This window comes from Echinops telfairi, unplaced genomic scaffold (assembly GCF_000313985.2).
Source record: "Echinops telfairi isolate 266 unplaced genomic scaffold, ASM31398v2 ScPeMD7_3533;HRSCAF=4204_1, whole genome shotgun sequence".
In the NCBI taxonomy this organism is placed as follows: Eukaryota; Metazoa; Chordata; class Mammalia; order Afrosoricida; family Tenrecidae; genus Echinops; species Echinops telfairi.
Genome location: NW_022107432.1, coordinates 5,394,542 through 5,412,325, shown reverse-complemented (window position 1 = coordinate 5,412,325; position 17,784 = coordinate 5,394,542). Strand labels below are relative to the sequence as shown.

The window sequence follows — 17,784 nt, the reverse complement described above, 5'->3', positions numbered from 1 at the left end:
TCAGGGGTTTTTTGTATTTATATGCAATTATGATTTATTGTTATATTATTACCATATTAGCCAAAATATAGTTCATCAAAAAAAGTCTTTCTTGGGTGGAAACAACTAGCATGCACATCTGTGCAGTAATGGAAAAATGAATTCCGGTGCCTACATATAATGGAATACTCTGCAGCCCTAAACATGACGAAACTGTCCAAGACTGCAGAGCATGGACTCCTTTGGCTGACATTATGCTCAGCAAAGTGAGTCAACCTCATAAAGACAAATACTGTATGAGACCACTATGATTTTAAAAAATCAAGAAAAAATGGTTTTCATACCGAAAAACAGGTTACTTTGAAGGGTACATAGAGGCTTAGGGGGAAGGGGAAATGAGAAGGAAGGAAATTAAAAAACAAAGTAAATAAGAGAGCTCTGTGTTGGTATACACATAGACAGAATAAAATAAAAAATTAAGTTTTCTTTGTGCCTGTCATGGTGTGAATTGTCTCCAGAAATGATGTTTCACCTCAGCTGGCCCATGAGTCACAGTGGCTTGTCAGTTATGTGATGATGTAATTTGGAACTTATGTAATTTACTCATCCATCATCCTGTGATCTAACGTCATCTGTCAGTCACGTAGCTGTAAGGGGAATTGAATGGGATGCACCACCTTTCATCTTAGAAGAGATCAAAGGAGAGAGAAGGACCTCCTACCATCAAGACAGGAGGCACAGGGTTCTGGCATTGAGAGACTCCTCGGCCCAGGGGAGCACTGAGGACAAGAGCTTTTTTGGAGTTGACAAAGAGAGAAAGCCTTCCCTATAGTTGGCACCCTAAATTGGACCCTCTAGCCGCCTAAACTGTGAAAAAAATCCCATTTGTTAAAGTTTTCATTTGTGGTATTTCACTTATAATGCTGCTACTCACTGCTATCCAGTTGATTCTTACTCAAAGTGACCCCGTAGGACAGGGTAGAACCTGCTCTTGTGGATTTCCAAGACTGACTCCTTACAGGAGCAGAAAGCCTCTTCTATCACCCACAGAGCAGCTAGGAGTTTCAAACTGGCGACCTTGTGGTTAACAGCCCAATGCATAACCACTACACTACCAGAGCTCATTCTCTTATAATAGCACGAGATAACTAAGACAATAACTTTATTTTTTCAAGTATTTAAAAATAGTGGCCTCTTTTATTTCAGACAAGCTTATATTTGGATCATATGGTACTTACTATATGATATAGTAATCTGTCTTTTTCTAATAGTTAATGGTTTTTCTTACAAATATTTACATAAAATTTTGCAATACACTTCTGAACGATTTCCAACAATAAATTAGCCTTCATATTCACTATATCTATAATAACATTTGCCAGGAATATATAGTATGTAATTTTATTTTGGATATATGTTTCTATATATAAGGCAGCTTCAAAAGTTACTGGTAATAGAAAATTCCATTATCTTTAAATTACTTTTTTTCATAAACTTTGTGAAGCCCCCTTGTATACATGCTTTTCATTTATCTGATCTTTTTTAATAATAGTTTTATTGACATATCTTACACAATCCAATATATCCCTTCACGTACAATTCTGTTGTTCAACCCCATCGAGTGGAGGTATATAATCATCAATGCTATCACCTTCCCATTCTCCCTTACCCCCTTCCCGTATGCTCAGGGAACTGTTACTCTTGTTACTGTTTCTGAAGAGTTATCTATCTTGATTTTCATGTACTGAACAATTTTAAATATGGAAATGAACATATGCAAATCAAACTTAATTAATGAGGTAAAACAAGTAAAAACCTTAGTAGTGAGGAAATATTAAAGAACTAGAGGTTATTTTTGTGATTCATCAGTGACATACCACACCCTGGATTTATAATCCATTCGTGTGGCTCTTCTGAGAGGGACCGTCCAATTTCATTGCAGGTGAGTTTGGGGGTGTCCATTGTATCCATACCCTTCACATCAAGTTGGTTGCGTGTTTTTGAACTTATGTGTGTCTGGTCTGTTAAAGAAGTTTGTTTAGGAACTGAAAGATTTGGCCTAGTATACAGATATTAAAGAAGTCTGACCACACTCACATACATTTGTTTAGTTTTACTTAATAGGGAGTTGAGATTAGATAGATAGATAGATAGATGATAGATAGATAGATAGATAGATAGATAGATAGATAGATAGATAGATAGATAGATAGATAGATAGATATGTGAGCTATATGTGCTTCTTTCAGTATGTGCATATGGCTCTGAAGTAAAATTGGAAAAAAAAAAGATTTAAGAATATTATTCAGATAAAGGTGATTTCACTTTTTTGTAAAAATATACTATGGCTCTCAAATAATTTTGAAATGTTGTGAGGAACAGGATTGGCTTTTCCATGTCAACAGTTTGCCACCCCTCCCCTATATGATAGAGTGGAACCGCACCTTGTTGTTTTCTGAGGCTGTAAATCTTTACAGGCACCAGTGGTTTTGTCTTTGTCCCATAGAGCAGCTGGAGGGCTCAAAGACGTAACCCCGTATGCCACCACGGCTCCCTCTGTAGATGCTTTCTGCCTTTTAAAGGAAATAGACAACACAAGCACTAAGGGCCCTTCTAGCTCCCGACCTCTCCGTAACCAATTAGTCTAGGTAAACTTCTCCTTCTATTAAATGAGCCACCTTGAGGAAAATGCACATTGAGTCATCCAGGCATATAAAGTGGAACGGTATGGTGATTAATAGTGTGGTATTTGATACAAGGCTGCCTTAGTTAAAATTCTGTCTTTATCATTTATAGTTGTGTGGCCTTGACTAAGTTCCTTAAATTGCCTCTTCCTCAGTCTACTTCATTCTAACACACTTCATAGATGGTTTGGGTTTTGAGATGAGCTAATACACATTAAACATTCAAAGCAGGGCCTGGCACAAAGTAAGTACTTAATAAACTCTAGCCATGATTGCCACCAGTTGTGTGACTACTACAAGGGAATACTTGTGGCTTAAAAGCAGCAAAGTGTGCATCCGCATTGTGTCCTCTTACTCAATCTGAATGCTGAGTAAATGATCAGAGAAGCTGGATTATAGGAAGAACAAGGTGGCATCAAGTTTACAAAACCAAACTCACCACCACCAATTCTTTTCTAGCTCATAGGAACCCTGTAGGGCACGGTAGAACTGCCCCGGAGGGTTTCTGAGACTGTCTCTCTTAAGAGTAGAGAGCTGCATCCACTAGTCTCCACTAGACCAGTAAATTGGATATTTTGTATGTTTTTGAATTTTTCTACATTTTTTCTCCTTCTCTGTCTAAGACGATTATGATCATGATCAGAATGATTGGTAAGATTCGAGATGGTTTTTTGTCTTTGCATGTATTACAACAGAATTCTGACAACTCTTGTAAATTGGTTTGGACATAAGTTAAATGTGTCTCTTTCTTACTTTTTAAAAGTTTTCATTATTATTGCCTTTTATTACTAATAGCTTTAAATTTTTAATCTTTATTTGCCTTTGTAGGTATAAATATTACATGAACACTTACATACATATTTTAATGCACACATTAAAATATACAAATCATAAAAATGTATACCAAGGACTAAACAGCTGGAGGACAGTGGCATCTTGTCATTTGTGCTAGTTACTCTCCCTGTGAGAAGTTCTGAGTCATCTGGATTTTACCTACCAATGGGCCTACAAAATTAGTGAGATCTATTAGTATAATTATTTCTTTTTTTTTTTCAGGTAGTTCACAATAACATCTCATTGCTTTCCGAATCTATCAACTTAAGCAAATGTGTCAGTGTTTGGGTCCCCTATTTCAAGTAACTAAACTTCAAGTAACTAAAGACCCTGATGCAGTTTAGGAAATGTTCAGCTAATCTTTTTTTTTTTTTTTTGCTAATCTTTTTTTAAAAATCATTTTATTGGGGGATTGTAAAACTCTTATCACGATCCATACATCCATGTGTTGTATCAAGCACATTTGTACATATGTTGCCATCATATTTCTCAAAACATTTTCTTTCTCCTTGAGCCCATGGTATCAGCTACTCATTTTTTCCCCTTCCTCCCTGGTCCCCCCTCCCTCATGAACCCTTAATAATTTATAAATTATTATTATTTTGTCATGTCTTACACCATACGACATCTCCCTTCACCCACTTCTCCGCTGTCCGACCGTCCCCCAGGGCGGAGGTTGTCTTTTTATTGTATGTTTTGACAGCTTCTTTCCTTCCTCTACATTGTCTTCCCTCTTAGGTAATTATTTTTTCTGTTCAGAAATTCCCTAATCTGTCAGTTCTCCTTCTTTGTGATCCACCAGCTGTTCCACATCAGCAGTAGCAAGTTCTTTTAATTCTTCTAGAAATCACATAATATGACCATACCTCCATCTGTCGCAAAGGTAACCCAGAGGTAATATGCCTTAAAGGTACCTATTGCACTCTGATGCATAGGCCGTTGGCTTAGGAATGTAACTCTACCACTTTCACTTCTTGATTTAGCTCACTGACGGGAGAAGGAGGACCTAGGCCCTTATGAAGCAGCAGCAGAATCTTGAAGGGAGTCCTAGTTTAAGGCAGTCAACGGATAACAGAAGCATTATGCAAACCTTGAAGTTACTTCTATAGCAGACAGACAGCTTATTTTTGGCAATGCTTTTAATTGCTCGGTCTTCAATACAGCAAACTAGAAAACATTTTACTTCAAATCCAACAGTGTTTCCTCTAAGTAGTAGTGTGAGTCTGTCTCTAAATACCTAGAAACCAGGCTTTGATTTTGCCTTTTTGTGAATATAGCTCTCTTCCGGCATGCTTTTCCAAAGCAAATCTATTTCGTCATTGTTGAAAATCTGTTCTGGTGGATGTTCTTCTCCTTGTAGTATCTTGTCCAGCAAATCCTTGAATTTTTTGGCAGCTTCAACATCAACAGTCCCCACTTGTCAGTATATATAAGCCAAATCTATGTTTGAAGCAATGAAACCAGCCCTTGCTATCATTTACGTACTCACAGCCATCATGTTGCTATTCTTTCTGGTTTTCAAAAAGATTGTGTAGTCTCATTGGAATCATCCGTAAACTCACAAGAATCCTCTTCTGGCTTTGGTCTGCTATCTAGATCATCATCAAAAGTTTCCCCATTTCATGGATGGGTACTTGCTGCTTCTTTGTTAAAATTGTTTATTTTATGCCAATTGCTTTTTTACCTGCCTTCGATTCTTTAATGATTCTCAAAATAGAATGAGACAATCCTTCACTGCCTGCTCAGACTTTCTTCCCATTATTATAAGCCTTAGTGATCTTCATCTTTATATCCTTGCCTAGAAACCTCTTCACCTTTTTAAAAATTAGAACTTTCTGCCTTCTCCCTGAATATGTCATAAATCAAGGATTACTAGTATGCTGAAATTGCCTTAAAGGAACATTTTATATTGACACATTTTCATAATTCCTTTTTTCCTCATTATACTTTTCTTTTGAAAATTGTTTTTCTAGCTTAGTAAAAATTTGTCATTTTGCATTCCAATTCAGTGACTTGATCAAATTAACTAAAAGAGGCTTAACCTAAAGGAAATCTGCCAAGCATTAAATATAGACCTTAATTTGACCTATTCAATTGCCTTCCAATATAATAACCAGTGTTATTTAGATTCTAAATATCACTGATTTTATTCATTTACTTTTAATTTTCATTAACAGTTACCTTTTGAATGTCAATACCTTAAAACCCTTTGTTTTGACCCCTGTATAGTGGCTATAGTCTGAGGTATAATTATTAATGTATTAAAAACACTTTGATTCTATTAATAATAGATGTGATGGAAAAGCAAGCAAGTGAAAAAATCTCATTAAGTTTTAAATTCTATTAGGAATCATGGAAAAGAGATCGATGGATATCAAATTTAAAAGAACACATTAAAGAGAGATGAATGTGCCTTCAATTCCCTCAAACTATGTCCTTCAAAGACAAGGGGAGAAAACATATGTAAAATATTTACAGAAGAGATATTTCAAAAAACACATCAGAAATTTATATCGACTAACCTAAATCTATTTATACTTCTTAGTCTAATATTCTTATTTGGTAACTTGGTCTATGAAAATAACCCAAAACAGTCCAGCCCCCACTAGCAAAAACAGCATGAAAGACATTGCTGTCTCGTCGGTTGTGACACATGACAACCACTTACAGGGTTTCTGAGACTGTAGACCTTTATGGGAGCAGAAAATGCTGCCTTTTTCCCATGCCGCCACTACTGGGTTTACACTGCCCCCCTGTAGTTAGGCCCCTCTGTGTAACCCATCGCAGCACAGGGGCTCCTGCAAACATTCACAGTTGCATGCATACTCAGTGTGACCATCTTTATAAGAATGAAAGCTTGAATGCACCATAGAATGGATTCCTTATTGGAAAAACCAGTGGTTTCTGGACTGCTGATGATAACAATAGGACAGAAGCAGCATATGGGAACAATCTCTACGTTATGCACAATTTTTCTGTATACCTAAAACAACTCTACAAAACAATCGAGATGGCTGTGTTGCTTATCTTTTGCCACTTAGATTAATGTCATCAAGACTTTCTGCGTGTGATTGCTCCCAATGTGAAGACTATGGATTTCATGCCATACAAAAAGCTGATGAAATAGATAACAGGAGCATCCAGTCTAAGGAGTGCTGGTGGCATAGTGGGTTACATGTTGGGCTGCGATCGCTTACGTCAGCAGTTCCAAACCATCAGCTTCTCCAAAGGAGAAAGATGAGACTTTCCACTCTCATAAAAAGTTAGTGTTGAAAACCTACAGTAGTGAGTTTGGTTGGGGTAACACGAAGTCTATAAAAAAAAATCTTGCCAACTCAAAGCATATAAATGCTTACAATATTTGCAAGAGCAGCCTCATCTTTCTACTGAAAAGTAGCTGGTGTGTTTGAACTGCTGAACTTACAGTTAGCAGTCCAACACCTAACTCACAAAGTCACTAGGGCTTCTTATGGGAGCAAGGAATTGCAAGATCTGCACACACAAATACCATACACAAAAATGTCTGCAAACAACTTTAATGGAGAAGGGAGGGAATTGTAAGCATCTAACACTACGCATTAGCATTATATGAAGCAAACTTAAATAAAGGGAGCAACAAGTGTGGTCAATTCTTTGAGCACAGAGGCAATACCAGTCCTATCAAGCATTTTCAAAATTGAACTTAAAAAGAATTACAGGTGAAAATATATTTTTCTGTGGAGACAGGCAAAAAAATAATTTCCAAAGTCTTTGTGGGGGGATAGAAAAACAATATATGTGATTCAAAGATCTTAAAAATAGTATTCAAGTATTATATATGTATAATATTAAATGCATTTAGGGTAATAGACAGTACTAGAGTATAGATAAAGATCCAAGTACATTACAGAATTTTCACGGAAGACATCTACTAGTTGACTACTATACTTTTAAAAAGTGGGCCTCATAAAAAAAGTACCCTAAATTTGTCAAAGAAGTCTTATTCTCCTACAAAAATAATGTGATGTGCCTATCCCAGAAATCTTAACACAGTTCTAGTCATTGTACTTAAAAAAAATCTTAGTGGGTTAATAATAGATATATAAGGGGGTACCCCAAAAAGCCTGAGGCTCATTTGATTTTTGATGTGAGAGGTTTAGTGCATTTGGGGTTCTTTCACCAGGGCAGACTGTTAATTAAGGTTTCCTTTTATAGGTTTTAAAAAGATTGAGTGACTGTGCAATCTTCTTGTGGCAGACAGGGAACTGGTTTTGCCACCATGACGATGCACCTGCTTATGCAGCCATCTCTGTGCACCAGTTTTTGGAAAAGCACAAGATACCTCTCTGGCTCCACACACCTTACTCACCTGATGCCACTCAGTGCAATTTCTTTTTGTTTCTGCGAATTAAGAGGGTACACAAAAGGACAGCAATTTGATGAAGTAACAGAGGTGAAGAAAAAAAATGAAGGAGGTGCTGACAGTCATCCAAACAGATGAGGTTGAAAAATGTTTCCGAGAATGAAATTGCAGATTTAACAAATGTATTAAATGTAATGGAGAGTACTTTGAAGATGATAAGGTTGTTTTGTAAAAAAAATTTAAACATATCTTTGAAAAAAATCCGAGTGTGTGTGTGTGGGGGGGTACCCCTCGATATGTCTGAGCTTAAAATGTCAATGAGGAGGTAGAAATTGTTTGAGCTCAGCTACTAACAGAAAGGATGGTGGTTTGAATCTACTTAACTTTGGAAGAAAGGTTTTCAATCTCCTTTTATAAAGATTACAGACAAGAAAACATTACAGAGTTCAGTTCTAATCTGGAACACATGTAGTCACCAAGAGTTGGAATTGACTTAGCAATGAGTTATGGATTTATATATGTGTACATGACACATCAGAATAAATATATAACTCAGTCATTAGTATAGCCATCACATTCTTATCATTATATAATTATTATCACTATGGAGAAAATGAGATAAAATATTAAAATTATTAGAAGTTATATCATGTAAATTAAAAATATAAAACTCTTTAAGTGCCATAAAAATAAAAACTATATAAAATATAGCTAATGAATAAGTAAAAATGATACTACTGGTCAGGCTATACATGATAAAGAATCTATAATTACTAATTACTATTAATAGTGTAGAAGAAGATTCAAACACATCAGTTTTTCTTTGGTCTCCCTTATTCAATGTCCAACTTTCACATGCATATGAAATAATTGAAAATATCGATGTGAAAATTTAAAATAATTGATGCATTTTAATTGTCACACTGGCAAAGAATCTCAATGTATCAGGGACTGCCAAAAATGACAACTGAATCTGTCTTGGAAGAAGTACAGCCAGAGTGCTCCTTAGAGGCAAGGATCTCAAGACTTCATCTGACAGACTTTGGGCATTTCAGGAGAGACCAGTCCCTGGAGAAGGACATCTTCTTGATAAAGTAAAGGGACAGTGAAAAAGAGGCGGGCCCTCAACTAGATGACGTGACACAGGGGCTGCAAATATGGATCAAGCACGGGCACCGTCGTGAGGAGGGAGCAGGACCACACGCCGTTTCGGTCTGTTGCGCATCGGGTCACTATGGGTTGCTGTGGTGTTGCTGGCTCAATAGCACCTCCCCACAACAACAATTTATTGTGTGTTCAATATGTCCTAAGCACGGTTCTAAGCAATTAACGTGTACTAACTCATTTGATCACGGCAACATCTTTTCCAGCAGGCACTATTAATGTTACTAGATGAACTACAGAGAAGTACAAGCACTTATCCCATGTCATGCAGCTAATAAGGAATAGCCGTATATGTTTTTCTATTTTTTGGAGTATGAAAATTAGGACTGATGAACCTATAGAATCAGCAAGTGGCAAAAGGGTTTGGGGGTGAAGGGTACAGAGGTGGTGGCAGGGTGAAGGGGAGATGATGACAAGGGGTCCGTATAGGAAAAGAATGTTTGGAAACTGAATGTGGTAGCAAATGTAGCCATGACTGAACTAGGGAATGATTCAATAGATGTATTAATCCCAATTAATTAAAAAAATAAGTAGTGGAGCCAAGATGAGAATATAAACATTCCATCATGATTTCTTAGAGATTCTTCATAAAAGATAGATTTGGTGTAAATAAAAGTAAATGTATAAGTTATAAACCTAGAAATCTAAAAAACAAAACTTCTTAATCTTAAGAGCTAAAAACACATAGAAAGTATAAAAATAGAATAAAGAAAACTTTATTTCCTAGAAACTGGCAGACAACTGGGAAGCAACAGTATCTGCATCTCCATTCTCTTGAAGCTGGCTCTAGAAGGTCAGCTGTCTTCACCCTCAGGACTTTACTTAGTCACCCACGACAGGTACAAACTAATAGTCTTGCTGCAAATAGCATCCATTCCTTCTGTGTGGTGGAAACCTAAGCTCTTGTTATCTATCTGGATTAGCGTTTTCCCTAAGTAATAAGCAGAGAACAGATCTTACCTGCCCTACTTGGCATAACACTCAGCTCAGTATGCAAGGTTCTTGATAAATAGATTTTAATGATGATGATGCTTTCCATTTCCTCAGTTCACAACTTCATATACCCATAGGGTCTACTCTAGAGAATATCGTTACATTTTTAATCTCTTTTCTGCTCACTACTGCTAAGAATTTGGCTGAATGCATGACTTTACAACATTGTTTTGAACAGGGAATCAATAAAATATTCTTTGGGGAAAGTACTGGATCTAAGATTAATAACTGTTCATTTTCACTAAAGATGCTGCCAAAGAATTTGTGTGGGTAGAAAAAGTGATCATCCTGAGAGATTTTCTTCATACACATAATCTGCCCTTTGTATGGCCGAGCCTGTGTTACTCTGTCTTGTTTCTAAGGTTAGCCTCATGCTGCTGCTGCTCGTGGCCCCATTTCCAAAGCATCTGGCCTCAGACACATTCACTGTCCCTTTCCAGTCATGAGTTGATTTTAAAGGGATGTTACACACTGTCTTACTCCTTCCCATATTATTTCTTTTTCTCAGAATACAATCTCATGAAAAGGCACAGAGAAGGTTCATCAGTGGAGGGTTGGCCGAGCACAAGACTTCCCTGTATTATATTTATTAAATATAATGAGTTATCCAATTTATGAAGATTCTTCCCCCCCCCCAAAGATAATGTACTTTAAAAATCATTTTGGCAATGAACATTTATAGAGGTATAAGTATGGGCATGTAAATATGTAAATATATTTATATATAATGATGGGGACATAGATCTATGTACATGTATTATATATTAAATATCAAGGGAGCAGACAGACATTGGGCCTTTACTCAAGTACTCCCTCAATGCAAGAACATTTTGTTCTAATAACCTGGCATTCCCTCATGCTCACCTTCCCAGCAAAATCGCTGAAGACAAAGCGGGTGCATAAGCAAATGTAGTGAAGAAAGCTGATGGTGCCCAACCATAAAAAGATATAGTGTCTGGGGTATTAAAGGCTTGAAGGTAAACAAGCGACCATCTAGTTCAGAAGCAACAAAGCCCACCTGGAAGAAGCACACCAGCCTGTGTGATCATGAGGTATCAGTGGGATCAAATATCAGGTATCAGAATAACCAGAACAAACAATCAAATTGATGTGAACGAGGGGAGGTAGAGTGGAGACACAAAGCCCATCTGTAGACAATTGGATATGCCCTCACAGAAGGGTCACAAGAAAGGGTTGAGCCACCCAGGGAGCAGTATAGCACCGATGAAACACACAACTTTTCTCAAGTTCTTTAATGCATCCTCCCACCATCATGACCCCACTTCTACCTTACAAATCCAGCTAGACCAGAGCATGTATACTGGTACAGATAAGAGCTCTAGACACACAGAATCCAGGACAGATAAACTCCTCAGGAACAATAATGGGAGTAATGATACCATGAGGGTAGGGGGAAGGTGAGGTAGAGAAAGTATGAACCAATCACAATGATTGATATATAATTGCTCCCTCCCCCACGGGGGCCAAACTACAGAAATGTGGGTGAAAGGATACAGCTGTTGGTGTAAGATATGAAAAAATAATAAAATAATAATTTATAAATTATCAAGGGTTCATGAGGGGGGGAAGGGGAGGGGGAGGGGGAAAGCAGGAGCTTATACCAAGACTTTGAAAAAAATCATATTGTCCAATTTTCCACTCTATTAAAAGGAAACTATCAACATTTGGACTGTACTGTTCTTAGAGAAAAGAGCCCTGGTGGCATTGTGGTTAAGCCCTTGGCTCTTGTGTTAGTCTGAGTAGACTAGAGAAACAAATCCCCAGAAACTCTTAGGTATATAAGAGAATTTTATATAAAAGATAAGTATACATTAAGAAAGCATCCCAACCCAGTCCAGTCCAAGCCCATATGTCCAACACCAATCTACAAAGTCCTCCTCAGACTTGTAAAGCACACACAATAACGCGAATGCAGGAGGAAAGCCATATCAGTGAACATGTAAGCATCTCAGTGCTGGCAGGGGTCTCCATGCAGCTGCTCCAGCACCCAGGGCTGCATCAGGGTAGGTCTGAGTTAGTTAATTGTGCCAGCCTGGCCGATAATCACATGTGGTGCTGGTTGAAAGGCGGAGGGATAAATGGGTGGTGAAGCCTTGCCTTTCTAGTTCTCGGGTCTCTTGTTTTGTGATGGTTGCATCGGGTGCAGCTGCCTTAGCAGTTCCGTGCTTCAGCTTGCAAGATTGACTTCCTACAAGACATCCCCAAGGAGAAGCCGCATGGATCTATCCCGATGCAGCCCTGGGTGCTGGAGCAGCTGTGTGGAGACCCCTGCCAGTGCTGAGATGCTTACACGTTCACTGACTCAGCTTTCCTCCTGCAGTCGGCATTATTGCCTCTGTTTTGTGAGGTGAAGGACTTTGTGGACTGGTGTTGGGTATGGGTTAATGTTGGACTTGTGGGCTTGGGCAGCATTGGGTTGGGATGTTTTCGTGATGCACATTTTCTTTGCATAAAACTCTCTCTTATACGTGAGTTGCTGTGGATTTGTTTCTCCAAAGTACCTAGACTAATACAAGGTCCATGTGGTTTCTCCTCAGGGATGTCTTGCAGGAAGTGAGCCTTGCCAGCTGAAGCAAGGAGCTAGCTAAGGCAGCCACACTCTGTGTAACCATCAGAGAACAAGAAAGGCAAGACTCACCGAGCCATTTATCTCTCCACCCTTCAATTAATCCCACATGTGTTTACCGGCCAGGTTGGCACAAAAAAAACCTTAACTATCACAGCTCTTAACTGAAAAGTTGGCCTGTTCCCATAAAGAGTATACAGCCTTGGGAAGCCCACAGGGCAGTTCTACTCGGTGTTATAAAGGTACCTGTAAGTCAGAATGGACTCAATAGCAATGAGTTAGTCTTGGAGAAGGTGTATGTCTTAACAATTAAGCTGAATCATGTGGAATCTTTGACAGAAATTGCAGGAGGTGAGAAGAGACAGTCTGACACTGGCTTGGAAGTCGTGAAACTAAGAGTAGTTAGAGAGAAATCCAAATCTCAGAAACCAAAGAATGTACATACAATTACCTTTACTTTCTTTCTCTACAATATCATTTGCAGGTATAAATTTACTTTCAGATAAACTCTCTTAGGTAAGCACATGGATTTTTTTGATCCTCTGATAATGACAGGACAAAGTTCTGAGTAGACCATAACTTCTCCTGAGTTAGCCCCTTTTATTACATAGCCTTCCCTAGTTTCCTGGCTTGGATGTCTTCTTCTTCTCTCCATTGGAACACACAGTGCTCTATACGTGCAGGAAGCTCCTTTTTCCTGAGATTATAGCTATCTTAGATGGAGGAGAAGTGGACACTAAGTCTTTCTCGACATGTCACTCCATCACGCACAACGCACTGATCTACCATCATACCTTGCAAATGAGAGGCCTTCAAAATGGTCATCGAGGACCCCTGGAAGCATTGTGGGCTATATATTAGGCTGCAAACCACACAGTCAACGCTTGGAAAGCATCTGGGGCAGATCTGCTCTCTCCCGCATAGTCAGTATGGGTCAGAATTGACTCGGTGGCATTGAGCTTGTTTTCATTTTGGTTTCAAACAGTTCATGAAAACAATTGATTTAATGGATAATGGAACTTTACCTTGAAATTTTCGAAGCCCCCCTAGTAAAAGGTGCACTTTGAAGGTAATATTTTCTTAATTTATGAAAACCCACATTCTCTCAAATTTGACACCAGTAAAGCAACCCAATCTATACTTCCATCATTCAGAATGAGCAGTCAGAAATACAAGAAGTCAGGTGCATATGCATTAAGCACTACTAAGAAATGTGTCAATTTTAACCTATTCTGAAGCAGATGAGAGACTATCCCTACTTAAAACACTATTTTAAATATAATTTGAAAATAGGTCTCACCTTTGTCCTTTAAATGCAAGGCATTTTTAGTAAAATAAGAGAAAGCTATGGGGAAAAAAATGATATATGCTCTCAATAAAAACTAAAACAGGCATAAGTTTGGGGAGCATAGCTATACTTCTGAAACATAATGCTTAATGAAGTTATTTCAAATGATTATTCAAGCTAAGTGAGCTGTCTTAAGTGAGCACTTCTGAATTGCTTCGTTTTTGTTATATGAATATTTGCAAACTCAATGTGTAATACGGAAGGGAGCTGCTTCACAAACATGCATGCGAAAAGAATCATCATGCTGCCTTTAGTCATACTGGCACCACTGGCTCCCAAGAAGTGGCATAATAACAAAAGACTTTGCTGTCAGGATTTTGGTAAATAACATTTTAATTATTAACTCCATACCTCCTGCAGAAGGTCCCCTTCATCATTCATCTCAGCAATTCTTATTTAAGTCAGCTTCAGAAACCACAGTACCCCACCAACAAATGCACCCAACGTGTATTTATATGCATACCTTCAACAAAGACTGTGCATGATGAATTCCATAGAGGCTCTATCCAGAGGGGTCTGGCAGGTAATAAAAGATAAACACCAGACTCTGATGTGTCATGCCCAAGGCACAGTCTGCTAGGAAATCACGAGAAGAGTCAAATGACAACTGCTAGTTTATGCCTGACTTCCTGCAAACAAAGGACGTGCAAAAAAGCATAGAACTGCATTGCTTTGACTTTTTTCTCCAACATACTGAATTCTGTTATATAATAATTGTATTCTGGCATGAAAGCTATTATTAGACTCCCAAATGATCAAACATGCATTAGACAAGTATACTCTCAAAAGCCCACAGACAGACGCTCAAATGGAAAAATACAACTTCTAGTGACCCAGATTTTTTACCAATAACAAAGATCCATGTATTTGTCACTCGTATTTTTATTTTATTTTGAGGGTCCTTTCCAGCCTGCAGATGAACTCTGACCCGTTATTACATAGAAAACCCCTGATGGCTCAGCGGGTTAAGCATTGGGCAGCTAAGTGAAAAGTCAGTGGTTCATGCCTACCAGCTGCGTTGGAGAGAGATGGAACTGTCTATTCCCATAAAGACTGACAGCCTTAGAAAGCCTATGGAGGAGTTTGACTATCTTATATGGTCGATATGAATAGGAATCACCTCAGTGGCAGTAGGTTTGGTGTTTTGGGTTTTAATTATATGATTGTGCCCATTTTACTTAGGCACTCCAATTCCCTACAGTCAGTCTTTGTCAAACCCCAGCCCACTCCAGCTATGCATAATGAACATGAAATTATGTGTAGGCTGCCCCACACAGTCCTATAAACAATCCTACTATGGTCTTAGGAAGCAGGGAATGCTTTCTTTTCCCTAGTAAATGGTGCTTGAGACACCGCTTTTACTTTAGCAGCTGGGACCCCAAGTGCATTTAGTGCCAAAGAAGGGGAGATCCTTCTGAATTAGATCATACCCTCTCCAAGCATGTCGCATGTACGTGGGCCAGGCACCCACCTCTTCTAACTAGGATCTCTGAGCCTCAGGAAGCTCAAGAAAATACTCAACCCAGACAGTTCTCAAAATATGTGAGCTAAACAAGACTAACTCTCTGGTCCTATGTAAAAGTCCCATTTCTGAAAGACTGCCTTAATGAATTGTTCCTATGTCCACTGTGTGAGCACTAGCTATTCCATAACTAACTCCAGCGCTTCTATTCTCTGCTAATGATTTGCATCGAAGTACTGAATTTAGATGCTCTAATGTAGATGCCCATCTGAAACATCATTCTTGGCATAGCTATTATGATCTCTGAAACCTCCCTAAGGAAGAAGACCATATCTGACAACCTCTGTTTGATTTGTTCTTTCTGCTTCTCTCCTCGTTTTCCTAGCATATTTAATTCCCAGAAAGCATGTGGCAGAGCATCACCTGGATTTTGTTAACCCTTGGCTGCCACATTTCCTTCCATGCATACAAATTTTTCAAGCACATGCTACTTCCAGTGTAAAATATATGTCAGCGTGCTCTAGAAAAAAACCCTGGGTGAAAAAAGATTGATTTCATTTTTGAAATGCTTCCACCCTACATTAAAGAAAAGAACTGCCCAGTTAGGTTATATATTATGAGGTGTTAAGAATAAAATCGCTTTTTTATTATGTTGTTAGGTGCCATCCAATAGGTTCCAACTCGTTGAGACTCTATACGCAAAGAAAGAAACACTTCTTAATACTGTGGCAGGCTCACAATGGTTGCTGTATTTGAGTTCATCATGGCAGCTGCTGTGTCAAGCTAGCTCATTAAAGTTCCTCCTCTCTTTTGCTGATCCTCTCTTTTATAAGGCATGATGCCTTTTGCAAGGCATTGATACTACATTATCATATATCCAAAGTATATGAAACGCAGTCTTACCATCCTTACAATAAAGGGCATTCTGGCTCTATTTCCTCCAAGACAGATTTGTTCATTCTTTTGGCAGGCCACAATATCCTTTCCATATTATTCCAAAGAACCATATCCAAGTTCATCAATTCTTCTTGGGTCTTCCTCCTTCATGGTCCACCTTTCATATGCACATATCAATTGAAAATACCCTGCCTTGGGTTAAGTGCCCCTTGTTCCTCAAAGTGACATCTTTTTACTTCAAAGAAGTCTTGCACAGATTTTCCCATACGCGTGCAATATGTCTTTTGATTACTTCTCTTCTTTTTTTCTTCTTTTTCTTTTTTTGGCTTTACAAAGACCTTTATTTTCTTATACTGTAGGTTACAGGAAAATGAAATGTAGCCACAGTTATTAAAAAAGGGGGGTTCAGTTGGATGGTGGAGGGGGAGGGACTGGTTTCTTTTCAGCATCTGGAATACCTGCATTCCTTGGAGATCTCCATATATCTTGGCATCCATGTTCTACGAGCCTAAAATTTCCCAGGTTAAGGAACTCCATTTCTTTGGATTCTATTTTCCCCACTGTTGTTTCCTGATGGTGCCCAATCTGTTCAGCTCTTTCCTTTGAATTCTTGTAGAAGAAAGATGTGTAGGGAACCAGCAGAGAGGTCTGAGGGGCCGGCCCCAATCCCAACTATGTGGGCACCTGGCCCTCCACCCAGAAGAATTTATTTCAGAGGACAGCACTGAATCTGCAGGTCCGGGAGAGGGGCATGTCTGATCAGAGCACATGGGTGCAAATGGAGGGGGAGGAAGAGAGAGTGGAGCATATCCTGGCCCACCAAGCCTTAAGGACAATATCCCCACTCAGAGAAGCCAATCTGCAGAAGAGACCATATGGCCGGCCCCACTATGAGACATGACATGCCTCACTGACCCATATCCCTACAGGGGACAACACTGGAGACACAGTGTGGAAAGGGTGCCCAATCTGATCCCCCCACACTGAGGCAAAACAATAAGGATGTGCAACAGAACAGTAAGGGGAACAGAGCAAGGAAGTCCCGAGGGAATACCAAAAATAGACTTTGGGACCAGGGTTTGGCACCCCATCAGACTCAACCGTAATATACTCCTAAAGGCCAACAAACAGTCCTTGAACTAACTACAGGCTTTTATTTTTTTGTTGTTGTTGGGGGTTTTTTGGTCATTGGCATTTTGTTGTTGTTGTTTTGTTTTCTTTTGTTGCTTTGTTTTGCTGTCTTGTTTTTGTACATGTTATTATCTCCTTAGGTCTGTCTAAATAAGACAGGCTGGATGAACGATCTGAAGGAGAAAGCAATGGGACCAACAGCTCTGGGGGGACATGGGAGAGGGGGAGGAAGGGGGAAAGGAAGTGGTGTTAACAAACCTAGAGGAAAGGGAACAACAAGTGATCCAAATCAGTGGTAAGGAGGGTGTAGGAGGCCTGGTAGGGTGTGATCAAGGGTAATGTAACTGAGAGGAATTACTGAAA

The 17,784-nt window shown here is 38.9% G+C and overlaps 1 protein-coding gene across 1 annotated transcript in view; it reads right to left on the bottom strand.

Moving 5' to 3' along the window:
- The window catches only part of LGSN (lengsin, lens protein with glutamine synthetase domain), a 40,219-nt gene extending 25,715 nt beyond the window's left edge, over positions 1-14,504 (bottom strand). Inside the window, exon 1 of the mRNA XM_045294907.1 lies at positions 14,395-14,504. The gene's annotated coding sequence lies outside the window, so the exon portion shown is untranslated. The remainder of the gene's footprint in view (positions 1-14,394) is intronic.
- Positions 14,505-17,784: the final 3,280 nt, after the last annotated feature.